Here is a 16,268-nt window from a genome sequence, read left to right as displayed (position 1 = left end):
CTCCAGTCTCTCTTGGCTGCATACACATGGGCATTACATTTCAGATACGTCTCCTGTAAGAAGAAGACGTCAGATCTCTCATCAGACAATTGCTGGTAGATCGCCTGCCGCCGGCTACCAGTCCTCACACTGTTCACATTAATAGAGCTTAGTCTCAGCCGCATCCTGATCACTTAAACTTTCTGGTCTTCTTTCTCCTTCCACTGCTGTCACCTGCAGTGCCCCATCTCTTTGTGGACACGGGAGAGTCAGGATCCACCTCATCAGAGTCATTTTCTGTGATGTATGAAGAACCTTGCTCCATTTGTGCCTCTTCTTCGTCTTCTTCTCCCAGTACATTGTAACGTCCTGGACTTATCACCAGCACTGGAGGCTCAGAGGTTTTCTGGACTGTTGTGATTTTCCTGGAGGAATCCACAAAGGCTTTTTTCCTTTTTATGGTCACAAAACCTTCGTCATCCACACTGGACACTGCGGACAATTTATCTACTTCTACAGATGTACTGGGCTGAAGCTTGGATGGTTTGGTGACAGGTTTTCTAGACACCTTAGTGACTAGTATTTTAGATCTTAATTTAGTGGCTGAACATTGCTTAGATCTCACTTTACTGGCTGATGGTGGCTTAGCTCTGGCTGGTGATACTTTAGGTGTTTCTTCAGTGGCTGGTGGTCCTAATAGTGCAGCATCCATCAATATTATATCACACTCTGGAGCAGACTCGCTGTTACTGTGACTTATCTCCTCATCAGTGCCGGCTTCTTGGACAACATCTGCACCTCTTGTGGTTTCTTTTCCCATAATTTCCAAGGAGGTCAGGCCATTATATTTATTATGCTCTGCATGAGGGCAATCACGAAACGTATGCCCGGGTCCTGAGCACAGGTTACAGATGACGGTTCCTGTGCATTTGTCCTTTGCATGCCCGAACTGTCCACAAAATGAGCACGTGATACGAGAGCAGTTCATGGCGAGGTGCCTGCCCCCACATCTATGGCACAGACGTGGCTGACCGGGGTAATAGCATATCCCCCTCTCTGAGCCCAGGTAGAAGGAGTGTGGCTGATGTCTGGTTACACCATTCTCCTGTAGTAGCTGGATTTTCACAGAATATCCTCCATTCCATATTTGCTCCTCATCATAGATCTTCTGGGGATGACTTCTCACCATGCACTGCCGGCTCAACCAGTGCTGCAGATCCGCTAGAGCCACCACCTCAGACTGGAACAGGACAGTGGCCGTTATTTCCTGCGGCTTAGGCAGCTGGATACAATGGAGATGATCCCAGATCTCATCATGTCAAGTGTCATTATAGATGTTCCAGAATATATCCAGATCACACTGAAGCTTAAAGCTGATGTCATAGATCCTGCTGGATGGAACATGGATCAGTGCGTAGACCTCAGATGCCTTAAACCTCAAAGTCTTTCAGAAGAACTTTCCCAATATAAATTCTGGATGGGATGTTCTCCTCTGCTCCTGTGTACTTTATCCTGACTGCATTCCTCCTCTGAGGTGGAGGGTTCACTAGTCTTGTTACATTGGAGAACAGTCTCCTGAACTGATGTTGGTCAGCAGGAGGATCAGTGCTGGAGCTCTCCCCAGCCGCAGGTGGAGCAGTGCTTGAGCTCTCCCCAGCCGCAGGTGGACCAGTGCTGGAGCTCTCCCCAGCTGCAGGTGGACCAGTGCCGGAACTCTCAACAGCCCCATGATCACTGACACATGTTTGTGCTGAAAAAATGCCCAGATCCACTACTGATTGTTGCACAATGTCATCTTCATTCATTGACATGGAGGGTTCAGAGTCCATTACCACTGACGGTTCAGAGTCCATTATTATTGCAGTGTGGTCTCCATTCACTGACACGGAGGGTTCAGAGTCCATTATAATGTTTGTATTTGTTGCAGACATACATTCACTAGCACCAGTGAGCGGGGTCTCACACACAGCACCAAGTGGAGTCTGACTCACAGCACTGGGCAGGGTCTCGCACACAGTGACAGTACAGGGGACACTTACTTCATCACTTACAGGAGCTGAGCTCCCTTCATTGCTGTACACAGAGTCCACTGCGGTTAACCCCTTGGTTGCTGACACACTTTCCTCTGCAGCGCTCCCAGCATTGTCTGCTGCCTCAGACCCCTCACATTGTGCGGCTGATATAAGTGCTGCATTTCTTACCAGACATCCTTGCCCCACACTGTGCACAATTTCAGATTTAATGTCCTTATTACTAATGGAGTGTTTTCTATTCTCCTTCTGGGCTCTGGCTCCCCTCTTTTTCTCCATAGCCCAAGTTTCCTTTCTGGGCACAGAGTTCACATCTTTGTCCAGGTTTCCTTTCCGAATGTCCAGCTCTCGTCTGCAAACATCCAGGCTCTCACATTTCATCAGTTTTATCTTTGGATCAGTCTCATTCTTAATTTCATCTTGCAATTTGCTGATTTGCATTTCCAGCTTAAAAATGCTTTGCCTTGTAACTTTACCACTCAATCCAGCAACATAACAAGCAGGTTTAGAAGACTCACCAGCCACCATGTCCAGCTTTCCATTACCATCAGGTCCATGCGGCAGGCCACACTCCAGGCTAGGGGCTTTCCCTGGATCATCAGCCCAGCTTCCCTCCCCTCCACCTGGGTCAGAAGCCATGCCTCCGCCCTGCTGGGAGCTCACAAACACTTGTCTATCCTCTCCTATGGACAAGAATATAGCTACTATAATACTGCCCCCTATGAACAAGAATATAACTACTATAATACTGCTCCTATATACAAGAATATAACTACTATAATAGTGCTCCCTATGTACAAGAATATAACTACTATAATACTGCCCCTATGTACAAGAACATAACTACTATAATACTGCCCTCTATGTACAAGAATATAACTACTATAATACTGCTCCTATGAACAAGAATATAACTACTATAATACTGCCTCCTATGTACAAGAATATAACTACTATAATACTGCTCCTATGTACAAGAATATAACTACTATAATACTGCTCCTATGTACAAGAATATAACTACTATAATACTGCCTCCTATGTACAAGAATATAACTACTATAATACTGCTCCCTATGTACAAGAATATAACTACTATAATACTGCCCCTATGTACAAGAATATAACTACTATACTACTGCTCCTATGAACAAGAATATAACTACTATAATACTGCCTCCTATGTACAAGAATATAACTACTATAATACTGCTCCTATGTACAAGAATATAACTACTATAATACTGCTCCTATGTACAAGAATATAACTACTATAATACTGCCTCCTATGTACAAGAATATAACTACTATAATACTGCTCCTATGTACAAGAATATAACTACTATAATACTGCCCCTATGTACAAGAATATAACTACTATACTACTGCTCCTATGTACAAGAATATAACTACTATAATACTGCCACTATGTACAAGAATATAACTACTATAATACTGCCCCTATGTACAAGAATATAACTACTATAATACTGCCCCCTATGTACAAGAATATAACTACTATAATACTGCTCCTATGTACAAGAATATAACTACTATAATACTGCCCCCTATGTACAAGAATATAACTACTATAATACTGCCCCTATGTACAAGAATATAACTACTATAATACTGCCCCTATGTACAAGAATATAACTACTATAATACTGACCCTATGTACAAGAATATAACTACTATAATACTGTCCCCTTTGGATCTGACTAGAACTCTTCCCTTTTACGTGTAGTTGGGATGGGTTCAGGCTTTCAGCTGGTGATTTTGGGATTTGCTGTCGTTCTCACCATCTTTTCTCTTACATTTCAGATTTACAGTTGCCATTGAAGTTCAAGGGCCCTTCTGTGATCCTGGATCGGCATTGCGGTAAGGCTCTGAGTATCTGTAACCTGTCTGCATTATGTGTCTTATCTCAGTCGTGTAGTTTACAGTCTGGTGGAGCTGCTGCAGTATGACAGTCATTTACTCTCCAGATGTCACCACCAGGGCTATTTACAGGCAATTTATAGTTAACCCAGCCAAAGTGAGTCCCATAAAACACGTCACCATCTGCAGCTCTAATCTATTCCTATGCTACTGAATGGTACATAACTGCAGTACCTGACACAGCCACCACTGTGTATATGGCGCTGTTCCTGGATGAACCGTGAAGAGGACTACCTTTATCATCAAAGCTGTTTCAATCAGTTCATCTGTAGGGGTCCTGTGAGTCAGATCTCACCATTATTACAGTCTCCATTAATTTCCTTACCTTTATTCAATAGTTCTGCTGTCAATGAATGAATGAAAAAAAGTATATAATCCTGGTTATCCCATCCGGTGAGGATGGTTTTAGCAGATCCAGTGTCTCCAACCAGTCTGACGAAGGAATTTCTCCTTGAAAGAGAAAGACAAATGAGGCAGCATAATAAGTGATGCGCCGACCCGCAAAGGTCAGCTGCCCGAGTTTGGGTTCCTCGGCTTCGCTAATAATGCACAAAACACAGATTCTCCCAATAAAACAGGATGTGCATGGCCTTGATAAATCACATTCATTCATATTCATGGCTCCGACATAAAAGAGCAAACAAATCTGAGCCAGAGTAAGTGCGGAATACCAAATAAACCCTGAACTCGCTCACACAGCATAACGCAGAGCTGTAAGCATAAACAGGGAAGATCCATACCCTGCATGTTACCCTCAAGCACTGATGTGCACTATATGGCAGTATGAGTCTTCTATTAGAGCCTGCATCATCAGTTCCACTACTACATATTCCCCTACTCTCAGAAATAGGAGAGGCTACCGAACCCCTAAGGTGCCTTTGGTGGTAACATAGTGGATCCTCATTGGTGTGACCAAGGAGGAAGCAGGTGTGGCCAAAGCCTCATCAAGGTCTGACCTTGACAAGACTATAATGCCGCAATTCACTTACTTTCAGGTGGCAAACTTTAAAAGTTGGCAAGTACTGTATGTCCTGATATGGGATACAGCATACATTGTCAATACCCATACCATACAATGACCAAATAATAGTGCCAAATGTTGTCCAAATTACACTTCCCTACAACTGACTACTTAAAAATGTATACAACCGGCGATATTGATAAGAAACAATGGTATACAAGCAATTAATGCCATACAGTGCTCAAATACCGACATCCCGTGACGAAATAACAGTCGAACACAGGTCAAATAAGTCTAGTTATATAGCAAAAATCTTTACAACTACTTTTAACAGCAAATCATATACTAATAGCCATGTGTCTAAGTAGCAATGCCGCACAATACTGAAAAAATACCAAAAATATGATTTCTTTTAACCTGTTATAAATGCTGCTGTTTTCCTGAATCGCCTCTTTCCGTTTCTCTCTTTCTTGTATATTAATCTACCCTGGTTACCAAGTGGGTGTGGTCATCAGGGAGACGCCCACTTAGTTGATGATGATCTCACCCACTTGGTAACAAGACTAGATTTACATACAAGGAAGAGTGGGGCCAGATCTCAGGAATGGAGAGGCGCAGGAGGAATATAAAAACATCGCCAGATTCAGGAGAACAATGACATTTCTAACATTGCCTAGGTACTTTTATGTAAATGTGGGTTTTCCTGCAAATTTCAGGGCCATTTCACCAGACTGTTGGAAGGTAGCCCACCATTAAAGATGCAATGTGGTGGGTCAGAGGATGATGGTGTATGAGTGTGACAGACTTCTCACCAGTTCAAGGTGCGAGAAAATACACATGGGGTAAAAAATAAAATATTTTAAACATGTATCCTGTCCAGGCATTGCTAGTCGATTCTGGCCATTAGACCTCCTCCGAAAAATCCTGGAGAACCCTTTTAAGGTCACCAGTAAAGGACACATTGTCCCCGAGACTGATTTGGACACAGTTCCATCTAGCTGCCATGAGACGAGTCAGCGGGGAGTTGCGACAGTCTGTTACTCTGACTGATTCGCAGCGGAGTACAGTTACATTTAATGCATTATAAATAAAGCTCGTTGTCTCCCCATCCCTTTTATACGAGGCGAGGAAAGGCCGCGTCACAGCGCTCCGCACACCCATCTCCCTGATCGCAGCAGCTGAACAGAGGCAATGAGAGGATCTAAGAGAGCGTCAGCCCAAGCCAGCGATCACAGAGCACATCTATTGTACAAAAATAAGTGGTCGGAGCCCTGCCCCTTTTTACTGGCATTAGAGGTAATGATTTTAAAATATAGCCCCATCTTCCACCTTAAAATTCAGGTGTGGATGATGATAAACCTCATAGCCCCCTCACGCTCTATTTCATAGTCACAAGTGTTCCGAAAACAGAGGTAGGAAGCAGTGTTGTGAGATTTTCCCCCCTTTTTTGAGTAACGTGAGCCTGATGATCACAGATCATGGCACTGTCAGCTAGGCGATCACAGATCATGTCGATTTCAGCCATGGTAATACCTGCCTGGTAATCCACAATCAAGGTGATCTTGACCATGGTGTTGCCAGGCTGCTGATCAGTGATCATGGCAATCTCAATATCGTCAAGTTCGACCGTAGGGATGCCAGCCTGCCGACCTGATCCTGGTGATTTCAATCATGGCAATGTCAGCCTGGTGATCCACAATTATGGCGATCTTGATCATGCCAGCCTGATGATCATTGATCATGTCGATCTCGCTCATTACGTTCCCGACCATGGCGATATCAGCCTGCCAACATGATCATGGTGATTTCAATCATGGCAATGTCAGCTTGGTGATCGCTGTGATATTGATCTTGGCGATCTGCAATAATTGCGGTTTTGATCATGGTAATGCAAGCCTGGCGATCAACGATCATGGAAATTTCGCTCCTGTCGATCTCGACCATGGCGATGCCAGACTGCCGACATGATAATGGTGATTTTGATCATGGCAATGCCAGCCTGGTGATCAGCGAACATGGCAATCTCAATCGTGTCAGTCTTGATCATGTCAATTCTAGCTTGGCAATCAGTGATCATGGCGATCTACTGGTTTCTAAAATTGTGGCTAACCATATAATATATGAAATGAATCGATCAGCATAACAAGTGATCATTTTTTTTGTTAGTGGATCGTCAATTTTCTTGTTAGAGGGTGAGGTCTCAAAAGCACCTCCCATCACATAATTTTCATTTCTCGCGGAACGTCCAGAGGTTGTCAAAAAGGGTGACCATCCAAATTCAACAAAACCAGCACTTCTGGAAGGTTCCCTGTGCATGATGCAGGGATGCTCTGTCATCATGCAAAGCCCAGATGTCCAATTGTGCATTCGGCGTACAAGAAACAATATATTGAGGAGCGCGGCATATAAAAAGTGGTGTGGTTATGGCTAAAAAATCAAGTTCCACCCAAAAAACAAAAAAGATTCACAAGTATGTCCTATGATGTCCAGATGCCTTAAAAAGGACCTAAGGTAAGGGGTTGTCTTATGGAGAAAGTCTCTTTAATATTTACTGTCTCACATAGAGAAATAAAGTGGTCACCGGTGATTTCCTAAAAGGGATTGTCCAGTTCTTAAAATAAATTCATAACATGAAAAAAAAATTCAATCCTTACTAATCCAGCACAAATGCCTTACAAGTGCATCAGACAAACTGTAACCTTACAATATGGTTGCTCTGTAGGATCAAAAATAGAAAGGAAATCACCGGTGACCACCTTTTCCCCTCCATGTCCTGATGACAATGTGAGGAACTCACCGGACAGCTCAGAGTGGACAGAGGCGTGCTGCCGGACAGCTCACTCTCCTTTACCCCCAAGGTAGTTACCTGCGGTTAATTTAAGCACTTTGTCTGTGAGCTTAATCTGGGCTGAGCCTATGTGGGTTACCTTTGAGGGTCAAGAAACAGAATCAAGGCAATGTAGACTCTTCTCGTATCTGGCCGGGGCAAGCGGGTTACCAGAGGATTAGTGTGGGTGGTGGGGCATGTGATGTAGTAATCTGGTTAATGCTGTTGTGTGCAGGGCAATGAATGGGCAGAAGGTGGTAAGCCGTTTCCCAGCGCTGAGATCTGGTCTCCAGCTAATCTGGAGCTGTTAACTGGAAGAACATAACTGGGATTAATGAGCCGCTGGACCCAGAAGGGATTAGGAGCGTGACCTTTCCTTATTAACTGCAGTACAGTAGGCAATTGTAACTAACAGTACTGGACAGCTGTGTGCTACATATGATAGACAAAGCTGCCATACATTTATCAATTATAGTCATAGCAAAATCAATGGGACATTACTGCCCCCTGTGAAGCACATAATTGTAATGCCGAGTTTTGGGACAATTGCAGTAAGGAAAACAAGCAGGTAACCCTATTGCCTATGATCAGATCTAATTAGGGGTACAATGCGATGAATTATGTGCATATTACTGTCACTTGCTTCTTACCAATATGAATAATTAGAAATTACCGAACTACTATGTTGTCTATTCCGTGTCTATTACTGTCACTTGCTTCTTACCTCTGTGTATTCTGTGCACACTACTGTCTCTTGCTTCTCATTTAATAATGATTAGAGATTACCAAGCTACAATACTGTTTATTCTGTGGCTATTACTGTCACTTGATTCTTGCCCATGAGAATTAGGTGCAAGAGGGTTACAATACTTTGTATTCAGTGTCTGTTACCGCTGCTTGCTTCTTATCGATAATAGAGATGGCCAGGCCATCATACTGTACAAAGCAGTCACTTGCTCCTTATCTATGATAATCAGAGAGTGCCAGAACTAAAATACTGTATATTCTGTGCAGTATGCTGTTATTCGCTGTGTACCTATATTAGAGGATGCAAGTCCATAAAATGGTGTACTCTGTATCTATTTTTGTGTCTTGTTTCTTACTTATAATCAGAGCATAATATTGTACATTTTGTGATACTGTCACTTGCTCCTTACCTATAATCATAATGCACCAAGGCTGCAATATTGTGAATTAAGTGCATGTTACTGTTACTCGCTACTTACCTACGTTACTGAAGTGCATACCAGGGCTGTTATACCATTTATTCTCTGACGATTTCTGTAAAAAAATTTTGTTAATCAGATAATACAAGGGCTATAATATTGTGTAATCTGTACCTATTTCTATCCCTTGCACTTTACCAATGATACTGAAAGAGCTCTAGCTCTGCAATACTGTATATTTTGTGTACATGATCACTTGCTGCTTACCTAAAATAATCAGACAGTACTACGGCTACAATTTGTGCATAATTACTGTCACTTGCTTGTGACCAATGATAATCACAGAGACCCTTATCTATGACAAGAGGCCACCTGACCCACAACACTCTGTTTTCTTTTGTAATTACAGCCACTTTCTCCTTACCTACAATAATCAGAGAGCACCAGGGTTTCAATACTGTGTATTCTGATACTATTGCTGTCACTTGCTTCCTACCTATGCTAATCAGAGAAAACGGCTACAATACTGTATATTCTGTGCAGATTACTGCCTCGTGCTTCTTACCTGTTAACCAGAGCTCAATTGTGAAAGTTTCTCCCATTCTATGATAATATGACAGCTCAATGGCTGAAATACTTTGCATTCTGTGCACATGACAGTCACTTGTTTTCTTATCTGTGACAATCTGAATAGCATAAGGAGTACAGATCCACAAGTTGTCATCTGTACAGTACCATATTGCATTGTAATTTATTATTGTACATTTATTATTGTAAGGTCATTAGTAAGTGACTTTAGTTCTGTTACTAGATAATTATCTCACCTCTGATCGATTATTACATGTCTTCACTGACTGCATTAACTTTTAGAGTGGTAGATAATGGGCACCGCCTATACATTACACTCCAGGCTTCCGTTATACTAGAAGACAAAGACTATCAGGACAATACATGACAGAACACACACTTTGACATTATAGGATTCCTGGCATGCTGGCCTCCATGTATAAACATCCAAAGCCAAGGAGACAGACAGGAGGTGATAAGCAGCTGAAGCAGACACAACCATCCAAATCTGTCCTTGTCCCAAGCTCACAAGTGCCAGATGCAAGGTATCCCTGATAAGACAAGGATAGGGAAACTGGTAATTGTGTAGTTTCCCACGATGCTCTGTGCCTTCTAGCAATGCTGCCCCCCCTCCATAAACAATGTGCATGCCAGCCACTACATCACTACATGTATAATGAATCTGCACAAAGATACTACAACACCGAAGACATACATGGACGTACACATACATACAACCCCATACATTGCCCCTTTCTGGGGTTCAGATAGCCCTTTAACACCCACAATAATGACCTAATGTCTCCCTGACTTAAAAGCATGACTAACCCAACATCAATTTATCTTCCTATCATAAACATCCAGGATTAGAAGAACCATTTTGACAGGGTCAGATACAGCGCACAATATATTGTACAGAGACCCCCAGAGGATAGTCTTAAGTAACCGATGGCAGACTGGTAATATAAGATGTGAGAGTGAGGAACTATATGTAGTATACATAAGGACAGTATTATAGTAGCCATATTCTTGTACAAAGGAGTCGGTATTATAGTAGTTATATTCTTGTACATAGGGGGTAGTAGTATAGCAGTTATATTCTTGTACATAGGAGCAGTATTATAGTAGTTATATTCTTGTACATAGGAGCAGTATTATAGTAGTTATATTCTTGTACAAAGGAGACAGTATTATAGTAGTTATATTGTTGTACATAGGGGCAGTATTATTGTTGTTATATTCTTGTACATAGGGGGAAGTATTATAGTAGTTTTATTCTTGTACATAGGGGCAGTATTATAGTAGTTACATTCTTGTACATGGGGACAGTATTATAGTAGTTATATTCTAGTACATAGGGGGCAGTATTATAGTAGTTATATTGTTTTACATAGGGGCAGTATTATAGTAGTTATATTCTTGTACATAGGGGCAGTATTATAGTAGTTATATTCTTGTACATAGGGGCAATATTATAGTAGTTATATTCTTGTACACAGTGGCAGTATTATAGTAGTTATATTCTTGTACATAGGAGCAGTATTATAGTAGTTACATTCTTGTACATAGGAGCAGTATTATAATAGTTATATTCTTGTACATAGGAGCAGTGTTATAGTAGTTATATTCTTGTACACAGGGGGAGTATTATAGTAGTTATATTCTTGTATATAGTGGGCAGTATTATAGTAGTTATATTCCTATATATAAGGGGCAGTATTATAGTAGTTATATTCTTGTACATAGGGGCAATATAATAATAGTTATATTCGTGTACATAGGAGCAGTGTTATAGAAGTTATATTCTTGTATATAGTGGGCAGTATTATAGTAGTTATATTCCTATATATAAGGGGCAGTATTATAGTAGTTATATTCCTGTACATAGGAGCAGTATTATAGTGGTTATCTTCTTGTACATAGGGGCAGTATTATAGTAGTTATATTCTTGTACATAGGAGCAGTATTATAGTAGTTATATTCTTGTACATAGGGGCAGTAATATAGTAGTTATATTCTTGTACATAGGAGCAGTATTATAGTAATTATATTCTTGTACATAGGAGGCAGTAGTATAGTAGTTATATTCTTGTACATAGGAGCAGTATTATAGTAGTTATATTCTTGTACATAGAGGGCAGTATTATAGTAGTTATAATCTTGTACATAGGGGGCAGTATTATAGTAGTTATATTCTTGTACATAGTGGGGCAGTATTATAGTAGTTATGTTCTTGTACATAGGAGCAGTATTATAGTAGTTATATTCTTGTACATAGGAGCAGTATTATAGTAGTTATATTCTTGTACATAGGAGCAGTATTATAGTAATAATATTCTTGTACATAGGAGCGGTATTATAGTAGTTATATTCTTGTACATAGGAGGCAGTATTGTTGTGAGTTCATTTTCCCCTTCACTACTGAGGCCCGAGGAACTCCCTCTTCTGGTGAAGAAAGGTAGTGAGCCTGATTGTCAAACACCTGGGGCTGATGATGATGACTGGCTGAGTGGAGTTAATGACTGGATATAATATAAGGCTGCCGACGCCCTTCTGGCCTGCGGGTGATTTCTCTGTGGACTTCTAGGAAACCAGTCTGATTCCTGCTCATCTAAAGCTAAGATTTCTGCTTTGCCTTTTTGCATTAGTGTTTTGTTTTCCTTGCTTTTCTGGATTCTGCCATTCCCTGCTGGGGTGAGCTGAATCTCCTTTTGCCTGTTGCTCTGTCTTCAGAATATTCCTTAGTACTGACATAGCTTTTTTGAAGCCTAGCGTCTTCAGGGCCTTTTTTACTGTCAGTTGGTTGGCTCTTATTTTCATAGGGTTTTTCACGGATTGCAGACAGCAGCCTTCCTGTCCTTTCCTATCTAAGCTAGCGTGGGCCCCATCTTTGCTCAGTCTATCTTTCTGCCTGTGTTTTGTTCTTTCTTCTTGCTTCACCGTCATTATATGTGGGGGGCTGCCTTTTGCTTTGGGGTCTGCTCTGGGGCAGTTTAGATTTCCCTTTCTGTCTTTAGGCTATGTAGTCCTCCGGCTGTGATCGAGGGGCCTAGGGCATCGTAGGACCCCCCACGGCTACTGCTAGTTGTGTTGATAGGTTCAGGGGTCTGCAATCCGATAGCTGCCAACTTCTCTGGTTTTCTGGACTTAGCTAGCATTTCTATTTTTGCCTCCTACGGTGACTCAATCATAACACAGTATTATACTAGTTATATTCTTGTACATAGAGGGCAGTATTATAGTAGTTATATTCTTGTACATAGGGGACAGTATTATAGTAGTTATATTCTTGTACATAGGGGACAGTATTATAGTAGTTATATTCTTGTACATAGGGGCAGTATTATAGTAGTTATATTCTTGTACATAGGGGACAGTATTATAGCAGTTATAGTCTTGTACATAGGAGTAGTATTATAGTAGGTATAATCTTGTACATAGGGGGCAGTATTATAGCAGTTATATTCTTGTACATAGGGGACAGTATTATAGTAGTTATATTCTTGTACATAGGAGCAGTATTATAGTAGTTATATTCTTGTACATAGGGGCAGTATTATAGTAGTTATATTCTTGTACATAGGGGCAGTATTATAGTAGTTATATTCTTGTACATAGGAGCAGTATTATAGTAGTTATATTCTTGTACATAGGGGGCAGTATTATAGTAGTTATATTCTTGTCCATAGGAGCGGTATTATAGTAGTTATATTCTTGTACATAGTGGGCTGTATTATAATAATTATCTACAGTACAGTACAGCACAGTACACAGCAGGAGGCAACAATGAGGCAGGATAAAAGTCGTAGTGTAGAGATTATGACCTGAACACCATGTTCCTCTTTGAGGTATGATGGGAAGGACATTTAGCATACGAATAAATGAATCTTGATTACCGCCGCGGTGATGATATCAGTGGTGTCTGGCAGTGTTCAGTGAGACTCATTAAGAGGCCATATTAGGGCTCACTCAGTTTTGTGGTCTTTCTGTGGATGTTCGAGGCCCTATGCATGGGGCAGTGGTACTGTGTGCAGGGAGGATGACAGGAGTGTGGGTGCTGTGGCACGGCGTGCTGAGTACCATAAAAACTGTCAGGCTGGGATTAATAAACAAGGCTAGGAAGGACGTTTGAGAAGATCCAAAGAATTCGATAAAAGCACAAGTCACTTTAATGAGGGCTTTTTATAGCCGTGAGAAGGCAAAGACTGCGTCGGTGGCAGGAGGTCCTATGTTAAGTGTGAGCGACGCTCACTGTGGAGCTTCATGATGCACATCTTTTTCACAATAAAAGCCGACCTCATCTGCACTAATAAAACATAACACTGTTTGAGAAGAGCAGGATTAAAGCCAATGTAAACGGGGCATCAGGCTGTAGGCACAGTATAACAGTATTATATAGGTAATGTGTGGTGGTGCTACCCTGGCATTGTAAGGCAGTATGATTAGGGCACTGTATGACCTTATCCTGTAGGTACTGTAAGGCAGTATTAGTAGGCAGTGTATGGTAATATTATGTTGGCAGTATGTTGTAGGTGCTGTATTGTACTTTATAGCACTATAATGTAGGCATTGTAAGGCAGTGTTATGTAGGTGCTGTATGGTGGTATGATGTAGATCCTGTATGACAGTATTATGTAGGCACGGTCTGGCAGTATCATTTATGCATTGCATGGCAGTATTAAATAGGTACTGTATGGCAGTATTATGTTACACCGCTTTGCAGTATTATAAACGCACATATAGCAGTTTTATAGAGGTATTGTTTTGTGTTCATTATATGACACTGTGGTACTACGTAGTATGATTATATATATATAGGCACCGTATATCGGTATTATATGGGCTTTTTTGCAGGCATTGTGTCATTATTCTGATCACAATGTAGAGCGCTTTTATGAAGGCCTTATACAGCACTGTTATGAAACCATAAAAAGGTATTGCTTTATTGTCACTTGATCGTAGTATTTTGTAGACCATGTATGGTGGTACTATGTGGACTTTTTTGGATCTGTAAGCATTGTACAGCAGTATTATAAAGATATTATTATTGTTATGGAAGTACAATGCAGACATGTTATTGAAGCATTATGTAGACATATGATAATATTATAGAAACATTATATGGCAGCATTGTATTGGAAGTGTATGGCAGCATTATGTAGACATTGTATGGCACTGTGATGAAAGTATTTGGCAGTATTATGTAGGCGCTTTATAGAAGCGTTATGTAGACATTATATGGCTCTATTAAGAAGGCATTATTTTGTTGTATTATGTAGGTGATGGAATGCTGCATTGTGTACGTACTGTATGGTGGTAGTATTTAGTTGGGTACTGTATAGTACTCTTTTGATTGGCAGAGAAGCCACGCTGAGCGTTGATTACACAGTATTGTGGGACGAATGGATTGTTATGTCCTGGTGGTGATGTACAGTGATATTTTGTCTATATCATATACGAGCATGAACTTGGCAGCGCCATTTAGTCCAGATAATTAGCCGATCTCTGTTAGCTCCTTATACTGAGCGGTGCTGCTCGGCCTCCCACGTGACCACAAAGCCGGGTCCTCCAGGCCAATTCTATGTTTAGATCTTGTCACAAGAAACTGATGGAAAGTGTCAAGGCTTTGATTAAATCTACCAAGTGAATTCCCTCTTATGAGAGAGAGGAGGCGTCGTATATGTCTGTGTCTTCCCGGATTATTATGGTTTTCTAGATCCAGACAGCCGGACAATGAGAAACATCAACCATATAATACAACAAGCAATAAAATGGGACTCTGGAGGGCGAGGGAAGCAGAGGAATGGAGGGAGGTGAAGGAAAATGGTGGTGGACAACGGCTAGCGCATTTCTGTCCCTGAAGACGCCAGTCGCGTGGTATTGTAGTGTAAACTATGTCCTGCGGTTTTCTTTATATATTGTGTAGCTATGTGATATTTTGTGAACTGCAAGTACTATCAGCACGGAAAGTACACAATGTCCTGGGCAGTACGAGGACTTCCTATTGTTCGCTTGGCGGATATACTCGTGTAACGTCTGGAACTCGAGGCTCGATTCTAGTGGTATGGCGTACAGAGGAAGATTTACATGGAGACACAAGTGGGAGACGTAATGGACCTTGGACGTAGTGCGGGACTAGGCTGGGAATTCCTGGGGCTGACAGAAGCAGGGTCAGCAGGTATAGTCCAGGGAGAAAAGAAGGAAAGTGTGGAGATGTAATATGCTTTACATGCGAGGAATGGAAAATGTTGGCCCGATAGGAGTTGCAATATGCTGTACATGGAATGGTGAGTTAAGTTCTTTGTGATGAAACCAACTGGGTATCCCCTGATCCATGTGCTGAAACTAAAGACTTGGACAGAGCTGAGGCCTGCGGCCTACAAGTGAGTGCCACACACATCACAGCACATTAAATCGGGGACACAAATCTTCTGTAAAGTGCCAGAGCGACTCGCCCATGGCTACCGCCTTCTTGCACCTTACAATAGAGCTGGGGAGCCACTTAAAGACTATCGTTGCTGTCAGTTTACAATTTCCAAGGACTGCCTGAAAGTGGGTGGAGATATGTGAACTCCACCTAAAAGACCGTAATCCCGGTCGAGTTTTAGCTTGGGACGAAAACATCCCTGTTATAAGATTATTGAGAAATCACACAGATTGTCAGTGGGATGAACCCGACTCAGAGCCCGCATTATCCACCATCTGTGAAGAGAAGTCTCCAAAGATAACCCACAGCCATAATTTTATATTGTAATTAATGGCACACACCCCTGATGAATCGATCCTAGGAAGGAGGT

At 41.5% G+C, this 16,268-nt stretch overlaps 1 protein-coding gene and 1 long non-coding RNA gene across 6 annotated transcripts in view; one reads left to right on the top strand and one right to left on the bottom strand.

Annotated features, from left to right (window-relative positions):
* Nucleotides 1-4,402, bottom strand: part of LOC141082936 (uncharacterized) — a 33,321-nt gene extending 28,919 nt beyond the window's left edge. The window contains exon 1 of the long non-coding RNA XR_012230613.1: nucleotides 4,276-4,402. This is a non-coding gene — a long non-coding RNA (uncharacterized lncRNA). The remainder of the gene's footprint in view (nucleotides 1-4,275) is intronic.
* The window catches only part of SEMA6C (semaphorin 6C), a 232,948-nt gene that overhangs the window by 57,059 nt on the left and 159,621 nt on the right, over nucleotides 1-16,268 (top strand). For all 5 annotated transcript variants that reach the window (XM_073567003.1, XM_073567007.1, XM_073567005.1 and 2 more), the window contains one exon: nucleotides 3,834-3,890. The gene's annotated coding sequence lies outside the window, so the exon portion shown is untranslated. The remainder of the gene's footprint in view (nucleotides 1-3,833; nucleotides 3,891-16,268) is intronic.

The sequence above is a fragment of the Dendrobates tinctorius genome, unplaced genomic scaffold (genome assembly GCF_039654945.1).
Source record: "Dendrobates tinctorius isolate UK_male_01 unplaced genomic scaffold, ASM3965494v1 ptg000019l, whole genome shotgun sequence".
NCBI lineage: Eukaryota > Metazoa > Chordata > Amphibia > Anura > Dendrobatidae > Dendrobates > Dendrobates tinctorius.
The sequence above is the reverse complement of the archived record's forward strand: the minus strand, read 5'-3'. Positions and strand labels throughout refer to the sequence as shown.